This window comes from Cydia amplana, chromosome 6 (assembly GCF_948474715.1).
Source record: "Cydia amplana chromosome 6, ilCydAmpl1.1, whole genome shotgun sequence".
NCBI lineage: Eukaryota > Metazoa > Arthropoda > Insecta > Lepidoptera > Tortricidae > Cydia > Cydia amplana.
Window position 1 is genome coordinate 5,462,617 of NC_086074.1, and position 17,996 is coordinate 5,480,612.

At 36.9% G+C, this 17,996-nt stretch overlaps 1 protein-coding gene across 4 annotated transcripts in view; it reads right to left on the reverse strand.

Moving 5' to 3' along the window:
• The window catches only part of LOC134648663 (calcium-transporting ATPase sarcoplasmic/endoplasmic reticulum type), a 36,887-nt gene extending 25,444 nt beyond the window's left edge, over positions 1 to 11,443 (reverse strand). For 3 of the 4 annotated variants that reach the window (XR_010096914.1, XM_063503156.1, XM_063503157.1), the window contains exon 1: positions 11,283 to 11,443. The gene's annotated coding sequence lies outside the window, so the exon portion shown is untranslated. Of the gene's footprint in view, positions 1 to 114; positions 258 to 11,282 lie in introns of those variants that run through there. The other variant, XR_010096915.1, reaches the window with a different exon arrangement.
• Between the last annotated feature and the right edge of the window lie 6,553 nt (positions 11,444 to 17,996).

The following is a 17,996-nucleotide window of genomic DNA, read 5'->3' on the forward strand; positions in this document are numbered from 1 at the left end:
TATCACTGGTAATAAAGTCACAAACTGTGTTATTTACTTAGAAAACACTTAATTGACACTTTTGATTATTTTATTCACAGGAATGCGTTGTAAAAGTTGTTATTTTCGACTTACTGAGATATTTTTCGACAGCGTCGGGAAGGAAAGAAGAAATAAGAGTGGCGCGGGAGGTGTTTTCCCGCCGCGCCCCGAGTAGTGACTCCCGGGCGGGAGCGACGATTTTAGCGCGGCGCGGGCGCGGCGGAGGGACATGTCGGAGATTTCTTTAATTATTTTGGCAACAGTACTCGATGGCAGAGTCTACTCGCTTTCCAGGGTTGCTTGTCGCGCTCGCGCGGCGTCGCGACCGTCCTGTCTTGTGATGATCTTTTTATAGCGGGCGCTACCCGGGTCGAGCTCCCCGGTACTTGCTTTACCAATATGCGGCTTGTCTTTACGACTATTATAAAGCTTTTCAGTTTACACCACTATTCTCCAAGCGATAAAGTAGCTTTATAGTTGACATTAATTCAAATGATCTTGTGGAAAACATGTTAACGTTTAATAGCTTCAAATATTGCTTAAGGCAGATGATGATGATCTTGCATTGGTACATTAAGTGAAACTATTTAATTTTTACCGCGACAGCTCACAAAGGCTCTTTTTATTGTTAGAAATCATTGTACAAAGTAGTATTTTATAGATAAGTGTGTAAAGTAAAAGTAGTGTCCGACCGAAACATGTTTTTTTGCCAAAACCGAAACCGAAGGTTCGGCTTTGACTCAGGTTTCGGCCGAAACCGAAACCGAAACTTTAGCAGATTTATTAAAATCGTTGAAAAAAATGAATTAAACCGCTTTGATACACATATTAAGACTGCGTCGACCGTCCAGTGGCGCCATCATTAGGGGAATTGTGTTTTCTTAAAAACCAATAAATTTCTGTATACATAAATATTGTTGTCCTACTTGCTCCCCAACTTTTGGTCTTTGTCACATAGTTAAGTTTCATAGTACGAAGTACTATTTTGTATGTTCCGGCCCGGCCGAAAGGTTCAGCCGTTTTTTGACCGAAACCGAAACTACGGCCGAAACATGATTTTATGGCCGAAACTGGCCGAAACCGAAACCGAATCTTCGGTCGGACACTAGTGTAAAGTAATCAAAAGCAATTTTTGAGTTGCTGCTTCACGTAAGCTGGTGAAATGGAATTTCAAGCGATAAATATGAGTTGGATAAAATTCCCTTGCGATTGTTTAGGTAAATGAAATGTGTTTCACAGGGTAGCAAAGTTTGTTTGCCTCTCGTGCCTTGAAGTCCTCGCAATGCTCAAGATTCTTTAAACTCAATTTTAGAATAGGTTAGGTACTTCGCATGCTCTAGTCTCAATATTATTTAAGCACGAGAGTTAAACGAAAACTTTGCTCCTTTGTCTAACAAATGCGGCGCAGCTAATGCTCTTAAAAAAATAACGGGTTGCACTTCGGGAGTGCCGGCAGAAGTGAAAACTAAATGACATTGAGCCTCGGTAGAGAGTACCATTTTGTACCATTTGGAGTTGAAACCCTAGGTCCATGGGGTCCAAGCGCGCATAAGTTGTTCGCAGAAATCGCGAAGCGTCTGGTTGACGTAACTGGTGACCGAAGAGCTGGCGGCTACCTCGCACAACGTATCAGCATTGTGATACAGCGAGGAAATGTCGCCAGCATCCTTGGTACAATGCCTCAAGGGCATATTTTAGATTTAAGCTAGTTTTTAATTTCTTTTAGTAATACACTGTATATATCATGTTAATTACATTGTAACAGTTTTTCGATCAGGTCACGTGTCCGTCTAACGTCTTACGAATCTTACGGTTACGTGACCTGTCGCGAGTTTAACATTTTTTCCCCATCACAAAAAGTGCACAGTGCCGCTAAAGAAGTTTTCACTTCAAAAACGAATCTATTGTACCCCGCTCTCCCCTACTGTTGTCTGTTAGCAGTACAGTACCAAACCACCGGGGGACGTATTTAGATGAGTATTATAAAATAAGTAATTTCACTTTATCTTGGGTGTATTACTTAACTGTGATGGTTGGTAAGAAGTTATTATCGTTAACTATGGACTGATGGAAAGCTTGGCTGTTTGTATTGTGTTATTCAATTGTGTTATTAAACTAGTTTTGTCCCAAAACTATATTGCTTTCTATACTTAAAAACCACATCGCAACTTCAGTACCTATATAAATATACAGTAGGGAGTTGGTAACACTGGCTAAACTTTAGGGTTCATTACTACAGTAGAATCCGTTTATTATGACTCCGCTTATACTTACCAACCGCTTACTATGACGTAATTACTGTGCGAAGTTTGGTTTTCATATAAAATTCTTTGTGACAAATTCGGATAAGATGACTTCGCTTATAGTGACAAATCGTTTACTATGACCTAAAAATCCTATTTCCATGAAATTATGTCCGGTTATACTGACACATTCGCTGGGTTTCGTGGCCATCACCACTAGAGATGCCCAGAATTAGTGGTTTTGGCCGAATACCGAATATTCGGCGACCGAATATTCGGCATGACATGCGAACATTTTGAGTCACAATTATTATGAAAACTGATCGCTAACAAAGCTCAACGTTAGATGGCGTTAGCTAAGATATGTTTTTGTTGAACAGCATTAATGAATAGAGTGGAGTCAAACAAAACAGACTCATGATAAAAATAAAATGTTTTTTAATCAACAAATGCTCAAAAAAGGGTCTTCGTATTTAACAACTTTCCAAGAACACATTCTAAATATACATAGTTTTTGGTTATTTTTATTGTGCAATTTTTCTTTTTAAGTAGGTGCAACAGATATTCGGTATTCGGCCGAATAGTAGGCAACATTCGGCCGAATACCGAATATTCGGCAAAGTGGCCGAATAGGCCGAATACCGAATAGTTGCCGAATATTCGTGGCATCTCTAATCACCACGTCTTTCCCTGCGAGTAGGGTTACCAGATACAAATTTAGAATTTCCTGACAAAATTCCTAATTTCCGAATATTTTTCGGGGGGGGGGGGGGGGGGTCTAGCCGTTAGCGATGGCCATCCGATTGAGCCGAGCCGCGCGCGTCACTTATTAATTTTTACAATGTTTTTGATTAATTTAAGTAAGTAAAAAGGTACTTTATAATAAAGTCTATCAAATCAAAAAATTCCTGACATTTTCGTGTTCCGTCCCCATTCCTGACAAAAGGCCAAAAATCCTGACATGTCAGGAAAATTCCTGTCATCTGGTAACCCTACCTGCGAGGACGCTTGGTGCGTTCGTGGCGTGTAAGGTATTTTAGTTTTGATTCTCAGTGACAAGTTAATATTTGTTACAAGTTTAATAAAACTCATCTCTCACAAAGAAATTTGAGATTAATTTGGAAAACTTAACAAAAATAAGAAATAGTACAACTATACTTTATATGTGTGACGTGTTTGTCACTTCCCTTCGATGTCATTATAAGCGGATTCTACTGTATATGCATGGCACTTGCAATGACACCGGCCCGATTCGAACTTTAAGATCGGTACGTCAAATATTACGTCTACAAAAGTGACGTTTTTGTTTTCAATATCTAATCCATATAGTATCTAGACTAGACGTAATATTTGCCCTTATCTTACAGTTCCAATCGGGCTGAGTTCTGTGTGATGGCAAACTTCTATGAAAGTAGAGTCAGTCTATGCTTAGACTGACAGCTTAGAGTGCTCTCTAAGCTAACTTTGCACCAGGGCGTGGAATTTGTCATTAAAGATGACATTGCCAAACTTTGTCATTGCAAATCCAACACAGAGTTAGCTTAGTCCGACTCAGTAGTGTTTATAATGACACTCCCTCACTTTGTTCTTTTTAAGTCGATGCAAAGTTAGTGTAGACGGACTCTAGACATCATAATATGTGCCACGCTCACACTTATGCGAGTATGACGATGACATGACTGTTATAAACTTAGAGCACGTTTTAGAACATTCAAATGGCTCCGGCTATTTAGTTAATTTTTGAAATCCGCTCATTTGTATAAATCCTACGAATATACGATTAATGAATTGCCTTGATATGAATTATAACATAATTACTATAATTAGGTTATACTTGTTGCAATTGGAGCGCAGTAGACGGATCGGCATTGGCTGTTTACAGTTGGCAGAGACAAACGGTCAGACGACATTGATGTATGGACTCGAAATATTTTTCAGGCGATATCTACGAAGACGTATAGCTGTCAAAGAATACGTGGTATTTGAGGGCACATATAATTACTGTTCATTCGTATTATTTCGTATAATACACTGAGAGACTGCAATCATAAATTTGTGTCGGATCTTAGTTTCGGATTCGGCATATAAATCGTGTTTCGACCGAAGGAAGGTTCGGTTTCGGTCAAAAACTGCTGAACCTTTCAGCCGCGTCGAAACCGGCACTAAAAGATTTCAAACTGTCGATAACTTTTTTAATACAGTATTTTTATTATCTGTTCATTTAATAATGTCCAATAAAATTGTACTACTTATTTGAATTTATAAGCTTCGTACATTGTTAATCACAACAACAAAGCTTAACGTAGATGAGCGCTACTAAATCTGTAGAAGTATAAGTTCTATTGAATATGACAAGTGTTCAGCCGTATCCAGACGAGCTGGGCTAATCGACCGATTTGATCAGGAAAATAATTGGCGCCAATCTCATCTAGCGTCCACACGTACACAATTTAATCACCAATTTGCATTCCATAGATACTAACTTCGAAAATTGGCATTTTTACGTCCGCACCTGCTGATTTGATCGGGGAATCAAATTGGCGTTAGCGTCCGCACGGCCTGATTCGATCAGACAATTTCATCAGATTGGCGAAAAATTGTCTCGTCTGGACTCCACATTAGGTAATGTTTTAAGTGCATAGAAAAACATAGGTACCTAAGCATTAAATTTGCGGCATAGAGAGTATATTGATGATGATGTCCTCCGAGACGTATCCGTCGACGGCGACACCCGGACAAATCAGGTATTCTGTAAATTCTGATATTCTGTAAATTCTGACGTGCATGGGCTCGAACGTGACTTGCGAAACTGAGTTTTGTTTTAAACTTCCGGCCGCAAGACATGCAGTATAGCTCGCCATTTGAGTCGTAAGTAGAGATGCCCCGAATCGTGGTTTTGGCCGAATACCGAATATTCAGCCGTCTCGGCCGAATACCGAATATTCGGCATGACATGCGAACGTTTTGAATCACGATTATTATGAAAACTGATCGCTAACAAAGCTCAACGTTAGATGACGTTAGCCAAGATATATTTTTGTTGAACAGCATTAATGAATAGAGTCAAACAAAACAAAAATAAAATGTTTTTTAATCAACAAATGCTTAAAAATGGGTCTTCGTATTTAACAACTTACTGCCAAGAACACATTCTAAATATACCTACATAGTTTTTGTTTTTTTTTTATTGTGCAATTTTTCTTTTTAAGTGGGTGCAAGAGATATTCGGTATTCGGCCGAATAGTAGGCAACATTCGGCCGAATACCTAATATTCGGCAAAGTGGCCGAATACCGAATAGTTGTCGAATATTCGTGGCATCTCTAGTCGTAAGTGTATGTGTAGGAGGGCTTGGGCCGAGATTTTCGAAACTGGCGTTTAGCGTCAAGGTCTTCGAGGCGTGCACTTTCGAAGTCGTTGAGACCAGTGTTGATCGCAGTTCGCCAGTCCAGTTAAACATAGGAGTATAACGGTTGCCCTTTTATCGACAATGACAATTTAGTGTGAAATTGGAAGCTTTTAACCTCTTTGTTGTCTCTTTTAAAAGACAACACTAGAAAGCATATGTTTCTGTAAAACACATCTCTTAACAATAATCGAACGCTATTTAATTGAAGATTAATCCAGCCTGACATGGATGACCTGTTAACTAAAAATCAATATCAATTTAGATAAACGAATCACTTAGCAGGTTATGGGTCAAGAACAGTTTGATACATGTACACGCCCAATATAGGTATACTCGTTGGTGAACTGGAATAAAATGTATGTGGTAGTGTTAGGTTAATATGATAATTGATAGCTATTAGATATTAAATATTATGCGCGTTCTTCCACCTTCGTTACCGCGTGTAATTTGTTATTATCATGATATATCGTTGAATTCACCCTACCCTGATGTATAAATTGAATATGGTAAACATGAATGTGTTTCCATTACGGTTCGGTACTGTATCTATAATGTAATCAATTAAATTAATGGCGAATATCAATTGTCAGTACTCAAAGTGAAGTAATGTTTGTTGTTAAGTTATGTAATAACACTCAAAATATAAAACCATTTACGAGACAAAAACCAAGAGCGGCACAGGAGGTGCTTAAATATTTTTTATTTTTAATACTTTAACTAAGTATATGCAACCAATACATATATTGGTCAATTAATTAAGTTCCAAAAGAAGAAAATGCCGTGTTATGAATTGCTTTGTGCTTGTAGGAATTAATTAAAGTCAATTGTTACATTTAGAAGCACTTACGAAGAAAAACTTATAGTTGTTAATAGATAATGGAAATAAATCTATGTGCGTGGAGACAACGAGGACACCGAATGCGTCTGTCACGGTCAGCTAAGTTTGGAGCGGCCAAGGCCGTCTCGTTTCGGATTCCTCATGTCTCCGAGCTCCAGGAAGATATCCGTTGACGTACCGTCGACGTAACGCGATGAAAGAAAAGGGATATACCTAGTCGATATAGAGCTTTATGCTTGCCTGCTATCACAAAATCCTGGCGGTCCGTAGTAGAGGCTGCTGTTTTAGTAAACAGTTGATTTGTTTACGTTTCAGGTTTGTAAACCTGTGCAATCGTATCCATGTAGTAGCATCATGTGTGCTACTTACTTAAACTAAAACGTCCTAGGACAAACTAGGTACAGCGTCCTAGCAAAATGAGCAATTGGCTTTTCAAACACAAATAGCCTAGAGGTTCACGATAAGCGTAGTAATTTGAAATTTTTGAAGTTATTTATAATATTTTAGTTTAGGTTCTGTTAAAAAAAGATTTATTTGAAAATTACTTTACAGGTTTTCGGCAGGCACTTGCATTGTTTTCGTTTTTTAGGGTTCCGTACCCAAAGGGTAAAAACGGGACCCTATTACTAAGACTCCGTCCGTCCGTCCGTCCGTCCGTCTGTCACCAGGCTGTATCTCACGAACCGTGATAGCTAGACAGTTGAAATTTTCACAGATGATGTATTTCTGTTGCCGCTATAACAACAAATACTAAAAACAGAATGAAATAAAGATTTAAGTGGGGCTCCCATACAACAAACGTGATTTTTGACCGAAGTTAAGTAACGTCGGGCGGGGTCAGTACTTGGATGGGTGACCGTTTTTTTTGCTTGTTTTGCTCTATTTTTTGTTGATGGTGCGGAACCCTCCATGCGCGAGTCCGACTCGCACTTCGCCGGTTTTTTAGAAAACATATTTACATAAATACCTACCTATCGAACATCTTCCATAACTCTCTAGCAGTTAATGATAAAGGAAGTAGGGGAAGTCCGGGTAAAGCGAACACCCCAGGCAAAGCGATTTCGGGCTCCCAATCCTAAACTATTCGACTTTGTCGCACCACGCGCCTATATGATGTTCAGGATCCTTCGCTCTATGAGCGGCAAGCGTCACAGGGAGCGGTCGCTGTGAGCGTCGTCGGTGACGAGTCAAAATGTGTTTTTAGTGTAAAATATTCGATTTTGAAAGGTAAGTACATTGTATGTTATTTTGTCACAGTAATTATCTCGAATTTTAATTCAAGATGCTTCTATTGCTTATTAAAGTATCTTCCTTTTACAACGCATTTCTTTTAAAACAATCCAACGGTAATTTTTTTTTAATTCTTAATTTCTTTAACTGACTGAACGGTCAAAGTGGATCGGGCAAAGCGGATAGCGTGTTCACTTTGAATTTATTAGGTATTTTTTTTTATGATAATATTTTATTACAGATGGTATATAAATATCAAAAAAAAATCTATAATGGCTCCTGGCTAACAGACGTCATGGAAATGGCTATCAGAACGTGGATTCGCTGTGTTAAAATGTCTTCAGAAATGCCGTGAAGACTTATGCTTATGAAATCAGTGAAAATATATCAAAAGTTACTTGTGACAGCTTTTTCTAATTAATATTATTGAAATGATCTTATGTTGATTAATTTTCACTTAGTTATTAAGTTCACTAAGATTTTATGAGTAATATTTGCTTTGCCCGGGGGGCTGTTTCACTTTGCCCGGCACTCTGGGCAAAGCGAATAAAATATCTTTTTTTACGTTTTGTTCAAAATTGCAGCAACTATTAAACATTAGAGGCTAGTGTTGTTTTAAATTAAAAGATTATTAAATAAAGACTTATTATTGATACTTTTTTCATTTCTTCCGCGTTAAATTTTTCTGTTATGTCAAGTCAAAGGTAAAGGTGTTCACTATGCCCGGACTTCCCCTATATTTTTTGCGAAAGATTACTGACACGTTGACGTGTCACCCACGCACGTTAAAACGGTTCAGCATTTCTTGACAAAACAGTTCCTGAACTAATTTACAAGCCAGCTGCCAGGGCGGCCACTGAAAAACTGTCAGCCTTGTCTTCATGACACTCTGGATAAATTCACTGAGTAGAAATAGAAAATTACAGGAAAACAGCTGAATGCCAATGCTACCAACGTTTATTTCGGCGGCTGAAATAAAATTTATTACGGAGAGGACATTTTATAGTGTTACGTGTTCAGAAACTTGGCTTCAATAAACAATGATTAAACGGTTATTTACGACCGCGTTTACAAAATAAGATGCATTTTCTTTTAGACTAAGTATAGGTGTCTTTTTTTATTTGACAGCATGACCAAGAACAACTTTGTCACAAACCTCAAAAGAGTTTAATTACTTATCTCAGTCACCTGTCTACAAAGATAAACGTTACAAGTGATGATACTTACAGAAACATTATTTACTAGTAAAGTATGATCGATATTATAATAGGAGGTATATTAAGATATCATAATAATCGTCAATCTGTGATAGTGGGTGGAACCCATGAACGAGATGAAGAGTTCCAGTTTCAGCCATGCAATTAACGAGGGAATAATGTGGTAACGCGTATTTCCTGCGATTGAATCACGCGCTAGAATTGCAGCAGTAACTATGGTTTATGGCCCATTAATCGCTTCGGTTAGATTTCGACTTGGACGACTTATTTCCGTGTTGACGCTGCCGCGTTAAATACTACAATGAACACATTCGTGTTGTTATATCCTTGCGCAAGTTTACGCGTAGAGTTATGTATCTGCATGCGACTTTTCATTTGATTCATTGTATAGTCATATAAGGATTTTATTAGGGTATCTTTTAAATCAGTAGGTAACCCGGTTTATGACATATTTAATCGTTATTTAAATTGTTGTCGTGGTTGTCTATTTTTTATATTTGCACTCGTAAATTTCGTTTAACAAAAAAAAAAGTGAGACTGATCGCCAAAACTTAAATGCGTCAAGCTCCTTATAAAAGATTGAAATGTGACTAAATTAAATCTATTAGAATGATTCAAGATATTGAACAAAGAGTGTTTTTTTTTTTTTAAAATATTAAGTATTTTATATGTATAGGTAGGCAATTAGGCATAAAGAACAAATACGAGTTTTTAGTTATATGTATATTTTTTTCTTTTACAAATACTCTTACTGTAAGTACCTTAAGTGCTTCCTAATTCCTTTGCCCTATTTCTTAGTTGTGAGGTTCGAATAAAGCATCTTAGGTATACCTACGTTACGTAGTTATTGGGAACCATCGGAAAGGGAGGGCCGAGTTCGTAAATCAACAAACGGCGATCGGCGCGAGTTTTCCTAGCAGGTGCGGAGTACATAAATATAAAAGCAAGCTTTTAAAATTCCGAGATAATGTAACGAGCGTACGCAAGTCCCAGGCGAATGCCAGTGTTCGTAAGGCGATTCGTCATCTACAAATAAACGGCCGAAGGTAATAATCGAAATAGAATATCGTACTTGAGTGTGTCGTAACGGACCATCTGCTTTGGCAGGTCGGATGGGCTAAAAGGGATTTGGAACGTACGAGAAAGGTTAGTCTAGCTCAAGAATACATTAATTTTATACAAGTTCTATCTTGTTTTATTGCTAACCGGCTAGTTAGAATCGTGGAAGAAATATCTGTTCTCATCAAAGGTTTTTGTTTATTATACGTGCAAATAAAGTACGCGCTTTGTTTATATGATAGTCGGTATGGAATCAACACATCAGTATTATACATAATATTAACTTACGCAATTTGATAATAAAAGTTTATTTTTAAAGTTTTATTGTTTTATGCGAAAGCACCGCACAGTTTTGTATGTAGGTAATTCAATTACAATTAAATATGATATAATGATTCTGTAACAAACAACTGTTTATATAATACATACGTACTTATATTCAATATGTTTACCATTAATTGCGACACTTCACACTTCTACAAATGTTATTTTGGTTTGAACTCAATTTAAATAGGAGAGTATGTATGTACTACTGTAAAGTACCTATATCTTTAATAAGGAGAGTTAATATTTTTATTACTACATTAGATAGCCATTAAAGGACACCGTAAAATGTATTGATCACATATTTGTTTTAAAATATTATATCTTAGATAATTTTGTAAGTCTTTTGAGTTAACGAATATCTTTGATCATCAAACCGCCATGAGATAATACTAGTATATTATTACCATTCCTGTTGGCAATATAATTCTTGGTGATATATAATAAAAATGTTTGATATTAACAATAATCGCATTCTTTTTAAACTCTGATGAGCCAGTATTACCAGTACTCTGGACTTTATATGAGTTAAATGACGTAACAATAGTCTGGCCAGTCAAAGGTGGCAGAAGTCCAATAATTTGAAAAATATTACTCGTTCCTTTCTTTTCATTCCAAAAGTAAGAAAGAAATGAGTCGAATGCTCATAGAAAGCTTTACGCACACGATTGGTTGACTTGACCACATGGTTATGCTCAAAACAATAGTGCACAATTCAATTCCTGGTAACACTGGCTGAAACACTTCCGTAACTTTTTCACTTCCGAAGAAGAAACCATCCGAGATTATACACGTTTCTGCATTTTATCCGCACCTAATCACATCCGGCACTAACAATCCATTTTATCCGTAATCTAGGAGTCCGAATACGTTGGCAACACTGAACACAATCACAATCCACAGTCCTCGGTTGGTAGCACTGTCACATTTGAATCAACTTACCCTCACTATCACTTGGTCCCAATCACTTGGTTTTGTACATACATCCAATTATACAGAAAGAATACTTTCTTTTTTTGTTAATGTAGGTACTATCGTGTAAGGTTAGCGCGCCCCATGAGGATAGCGTCAGGAGTGCGGCGCGCCGGGCGCGGGAACAGATAGTCGCCCTCTTTTATAAGCTTTGTGGTGGGCAGCGGGCCGCTTGCCAGCTGAGACGCGCCGGCTACTTCCCCATGCGCCCCGCACACCGCACAAACCCACCCCTCGACTCTATCCCAAACGAGCACAGTTCAAAATGCAACTACATAAAACTTTGCAGCCGCAAACCTAGTTTCTAATGCTCTGACAACGCTTGACGGTACCTTTAATTTACAAATTATTACAAGTAAAATGCACATCATTTACTGTCCAGTATTAAGCCCCTGTTCTTGAAGACAATTGCTGACAATAATAGATGATAGTCAATTACCAACAAGTCCAACAACAGAGTCGCCTGCAAAGTGTTTTACGGGAAGTTGTAGTAGTATCGACTATACTGTAATTAGTTACAGGATATAATAATGCTTTCATTTACTGAAAAATTTTCAAAGTTCTAAAGATTTCACAATTTGGCGTCGAAGGTTATAAAAAAATTAAGAAGGCGATGACCGGGGACCAGGGGCCCATTTCTCAAAAGCTTATAACAGTTATAACTTGTAATACAAGTGGCTGTCACTGACAGCTTTTGTTAGAAAGGGGCTTCCACTTGTATTCCAAGTTACAAGCTTTAGAAAAACGGGCCCCAGGGCGAAATGAAATAATTTTTGTATACAAACGTCAACTCATGGTTCATGGTCAACACGAGGATTTTGTTATAAAATTAATGTAAGTAGGCGTTTTAATAGATTTCTTTTTTTAACTTCAACCTATAGCATCAGTTTAGTTAATAAATTTAATTACCTACTATATAACTAATAAAGTTGGTTAGGGGCACAGGTTAGGGGAGAGGCGCCTTTTTCTAGCAGTGGAACTCAAATCGAAGTTGTTTTTAAACTTGCAATCTCTCTGGTGTTGCAGGTGTCCATGGGCGGCGGTAATCGCTACCATCAGGCGATTCGTCTACTCGTTCGCCTCCTATATCATAAAAAAACCTAACAGTTTTGATATCCTATGACATGTCTCTTAATCCAACTTATCTTAATCTAACCTTTACGGTTATTGAAACGAAAATGTTTTCCTTTTATTAGTTTACTAGCGACCCGCCCCGGCTTTGCACGGGTTAAAAAATTATACATAAACCTTCCTCTTGAATCACTCTATTTACTAAAAAAAACCGCATCAAAATCCGTTGCGTAGTTTTAAAGATCTAAGCATACATAGGGAGACAGCGGGAAGCGACTTTGTTTTATACTATGTAGTGAGACGCTACAAAGTGTCCGATTATTGATTTAGGCATGTTTATCAAACAAATTCATCTGCTCATACACTAAATTGACCTACAAACAGCGAATACACTCGGGAGCACTTCAAAGTCTTCAAACTAGTCGTTACGGATAAAAATTTCTAAATAAATTGACACATTTTTATTGCTTATGAGTGTTTGAGCATGTTTCTCGTAGCGTGTAGTGGCAAACATCAATCACGGGCGGATCGGAAGTGCTTGGCATTTCCGTTCGCCAGTGACTCACGCGCATCTGCTTCAGATTGCATTGACTATGATCTGCACCTTAAGCAAATTCAGTTCAGATGAGCAATAGGTACTTTTATTTGTTACGCAAGGGTGCAAAGTTGAGAGGCGCAAGAGAAGAATTACAAGATTTTAACTTTGTAAAACTGACGAGTGTTTACAATTTTACGGTGACATATACATGAAAAAAATTGCTGCTAAGCGACGTACTGTGGAATGGGGCCTTTGTAATTGTTGATTACCCAACAGATCCAAGTATTACGTACCTTAACCAAGGATGTTAATGTCTCTGCCAGCTGTCTGTTCACGCAGAAGACGTTGAACTGCCCTAACGCTCTAATATTCTCGTACTAAACTTCAAGCTTCATTTCACCCCATAGGAGTTAAATTCCGAGATACAAATCTAGTTGTATCTTGCGGTATAGGTTATAATTGTTATAAACTACCCTTCCGAAATGCATATCCAAATATCAAAACATATAAACTTTAATATTTATTTGTATTAAGTAGTAATAATTCATACCTCAGCAACGTCAGTTGTGCATTGCCATTGCATTATTGTACTCAATGTTATCTGTAGAATTCAGTCCGTTTCATTTTATTTACAAAATACGGTCCATATCGTCAGGTGACAAGCAAAAGTCACTAATTACTATAAAATATTTAAACAAAAATCAACCTTATTTTCGTACTAATATGGTTCACTATGGCTATGAACTTGTGGTGGTACTTAGTGACTTTTGCTTGTCACCTGACGATATTCAGGTTAATTAGGCGCTCAGGCGTCGAATAAGTGAAATAACAATTGAATACACATTTCATATTGTTGTGTTTGTTGACCTAAATAATCAGCACTCAATTTTCTACTAAAATCAATACACGAGTTATGTTTTTCTTGACACTATTTCTACTAAAATCAATAAGTACACGAGTTAGGTATCTACTACCTACATGTTTTTTTGGCCACTATTTTTCTACTAAAATCAATACACGAGTTAGGTACCTTCATGATTTCCTTGACACTATAAAAGTACATAATTATCTTAATGAGGGCAAGAATATGTGTAAGTGTATACCTTAATACCTAATATGAATACTGATTTTAGACGTTATATGCAAATATGGCGTTTAATATGTAACGCCTCACTTTGTCAAGTCATAGTTGGTGCAGAAGTCTGATAATAAAGGTGATGCTGATGACGTAACATTAATTTACGACAGGGTGTGAGATGAAACGACTGTGGTGCTGCATCGTTACACTCTAATCTGTGTTTGTTTCTATGGCTGAGCGCCGAAGAATGTCGTTTGGCATTCATTGAGATATTCGGATATCTATAATGTAAAAGGAATATCTTAATCTTGATTGTTATACAGGGTGCTTCCTGTAACAGAAGCAATAAATTAAACTGACCAACATTTGTTCAGCAACTTTTGATAATAACTCATGTTTTGATTTTTATTACACTTTAAAGTTTATTCTAAGACGCAATGTATTGCAAATTTTGTTATGTTTAAAGCGTGACAAGCAACGTCAAACACACTGATGTCAGCGTACATTGAAGGCAATATTTATTTTGTATGAAAAAGAGGAAGTCTAAAGGATTCATAATTTTTAAAAGTTGCTGAACAAATGTTGGTCAGTTTGAGGAGTACAGCCTTTAGTTTAATTTATTGCTCCTGTTACAGGAAGCACCCTGTATAAATAGGTTTATTATCTTTGATATCATTTTCGTAGAATAAATAAAATAAATAGGTACTAAAGTTAAGGCTACCTACTTTGTAAATATGTGAAAGGTAATTAAACTAGTTAAAAGTTAAATAAATACATTGTTAAATTATTTTTAAGTAACGGTCTGATTCGAACAATGCTTATAAGAAGTCACAGCGGTACGATACCGATCTATCTGTTAGCTGTGACTTCTTATAAGCATTGTTCGAATCGGGCCGTAAGTAAGTATTATATTTTCACAGATACAAAAAAAAAGACAATTGTTGAAAAAAGCTGTAACTAGTCGTAGTGGAGTGTTAAGGCGGTATTCCACTAATGTGTGGCACAATCATTTTTGTAGTTTTTGTACTGAATGTGTTTATTGCTCGTGCCGCACACTGGTGGAATCCCGCTTTCACAAGCACTCATCCTCTACGAACGGCGTAGCGCTACGAAAACGCTACGAGACCTCTACACCAGCGGAGACTGGCGCTATTACCGCTATTATGAAAAGCATAAACACTCAACAATTTGCCGTATCCGAACTTCAAGATATTCACAAGAGACGACCCGTACTAGATCCATTCTAGATACGTTACAGTTTAGATTTCAACTAGTTCTCTTTTGCAACGCAATTCCGGCAACCAATGTCACTTTTACGATAGATCGTGTTAGATATCTATTAGATCTCTAAGTAATATCTTGTGGAAATCGTTCAAGAGTATCTCCAGAATCGCGGAAATGTCAAATTCGACAGGTTAGATTTTAAACATATCGTTATCGTATCTTGGCGATGTCTAAAAGATATCTAATAGATGTCTATTACAAAATCCGAATCGGGCCCTAGTTCATTGTTGCAAATTGAGAGGTTAAACCCGGAGTTACCTACCAGTACAATTTAATCCTGTGTTAACCGTTAACTCAGAGTTATTGGCAACCCTGGACGGTGCAAGTGGCCCTGAGCTTTATTTCATTCGTACATCGATCGAACGGCCGTTTTCAACGAGGTCTATTCAGATGATATTTTTTTAGCACCATTGGCTGCCTGCATCAAGTTTGAACGAAATATTTTTTACAGTACATATGGGGCTACTTTTCCGCACTAGTGCGTAAAATAGCACTTTTCATGCGATGTCGAAACTTTAAAGTGCCATATGTACTGTAAAACGTTGTTCGATACACGTGCGAATAGGTAATTCGCAACTCGTGTCGATTTAAAACACTCCCTTCGGTCGTGTTTTAATTTATCGCCACTCGTTTCGAATTTCCTCTTTTTCACACTTGTATCGAAAATAACTATTACAGTACATATACTTTTCCGCACTAGTGCGTAAACTTTAAAGTGCCATATGTACTGTACAACGTTGTTCGATACACGTGCGAATAGGTAATTCGGAACTCGTGTCGAATTTCCTCTTTTTCGCACTTGTATCGAAAATAACTAATTTTTGTTGACGCGTAGAAAAAGTATTGTATACAATAGTGATATAATCAAGCTTTTCAATCTCGTCAAACTTCGTTGCCTAAACACGGTACTCGACTGAAAAGCTCTCCATTATATCACGATTGTATAATAGTTATTTTCAATACAAGTGCGAAAAAGAGGAAATACGAAACGAGTGGCGATAAATTAAAACACGACCGAAGGGAGTGTTTTAAATCGACACGAGTGGCGAATTACCTATTCGCACGTGTATCGAACAACGTTTTACAGTACATATGGCACTTTAAAGTTTCGACATACGCACGAAAAGTGCTATTTTACGCACTAGTGCGGAAAAGTAGCCCCATATGTACTGTAAAATACTATTATTAAATATTATCTATTTACTTGTAGATGAGGCCAAGCCAGAGAACTTTGGATAAGTAGTTGATGCCGTATATTTATAATATAGCTTACATATCGAAAATATTATTTTATTTATTCGTCATTAACTCATAACCTCAAAGAATGTGAAGATAATTAAAGCGTAATGTTAACTCGCGTACAGGTGCAATTAACTAGGCCAAGATGCTGACTGTGATTAGATGACGAGTGCGCTGCTAAAATTGATTCTTCATACCTGCTGCTGGCTGGACGGCGGCACACGGCGGCGAGCGCCGGCTGTTTCGATGCCAACATACTCATATTCTATTGTCTATGAGTTTTTTTCAATACTCCATGCACACACATCATCATGCATAATGCATGCATGCTTCACGTTTGATAATATTGTTCTTATGGGTGTTTTTTTTTGTTGTCCCCTACACTTTTTTTCAAATTTGGGATTTTTTATGTTATTTCTACTCAGAATCACGAGCTCTTTCTATCCTAGTAGGAAAAAAAAAGAGTCCCAAAATTTCCATACATTTTTCGATCTTTCCATTCCGCGACCGCCATACAAACTGCCGTATTCGAACTTCAAGATATTCACAAGAGACGACACATACTAGATGGGTGATTCTTATTCTTATGCATTTTTTGTGTAACACGTAAGAATAGCATGTATTTTTGTGAAAATAAGTAAACTCTATATCAATATACTTAGCAATTTACCTCTAGTTTTAGGTCAACCTAAATGTAGTGTCCTAAGAGGTTTAGAAACATAATTATAAAAAAAAATTACAAGTACGAAATGTCACGGACCGTGTAGTGTGATTTCCCCAGATTTTGTGAGAATTGATTTTTTTTTAAATATGAAGTGATTTTGCAATCATTTTTATCAAATATAAAACACTAATCCTTGTTCTACAACACTGTTTAAAAATTGTATGGATTTATAACGATTTTATATAATTTTAAACAATATACATTTTGAGATACGTATTTATAAATCAGAGTAATCTCAAATAAGGCTTGATTTCAGGTCAGATTGTAATCACTTTGGTCAAAACTAGTACATTATGCTATTCAGGCTATTCTGAGGTTAAAATTCCTAAAGCCGAACAGTCGTCTAGGGTGCAATCGGGGAAGCAGTAAGATGAGTGAGAGCTTTTATATACATAGTAATTTATGTATACATAGTACTTATATGTTACCTACACCAATTACGAGTACGTATATGTTATTACCAGAGATCGGACAAATTTGCGTCATTGCTCGCAATAATGTGGACATGACTCCAAAATTGATTAAATAATGAATAATTTAATTAATTTCTTACCTGAGGTTTAATTTTGATTCCTATTCAATAAATAACACAAAGATTTCTTATAATGTAAATTTATAAAAAAAAAATCAGTATGTTTTCCAAATGTTCTGTAGGTTCTGTAGGTAACTCATTTTTTTATATCAAAAATATATTTAGGTGCTATTTATTGACTAGGGAACAAAATTAAATCTCAGGTAAAAAAATAATTA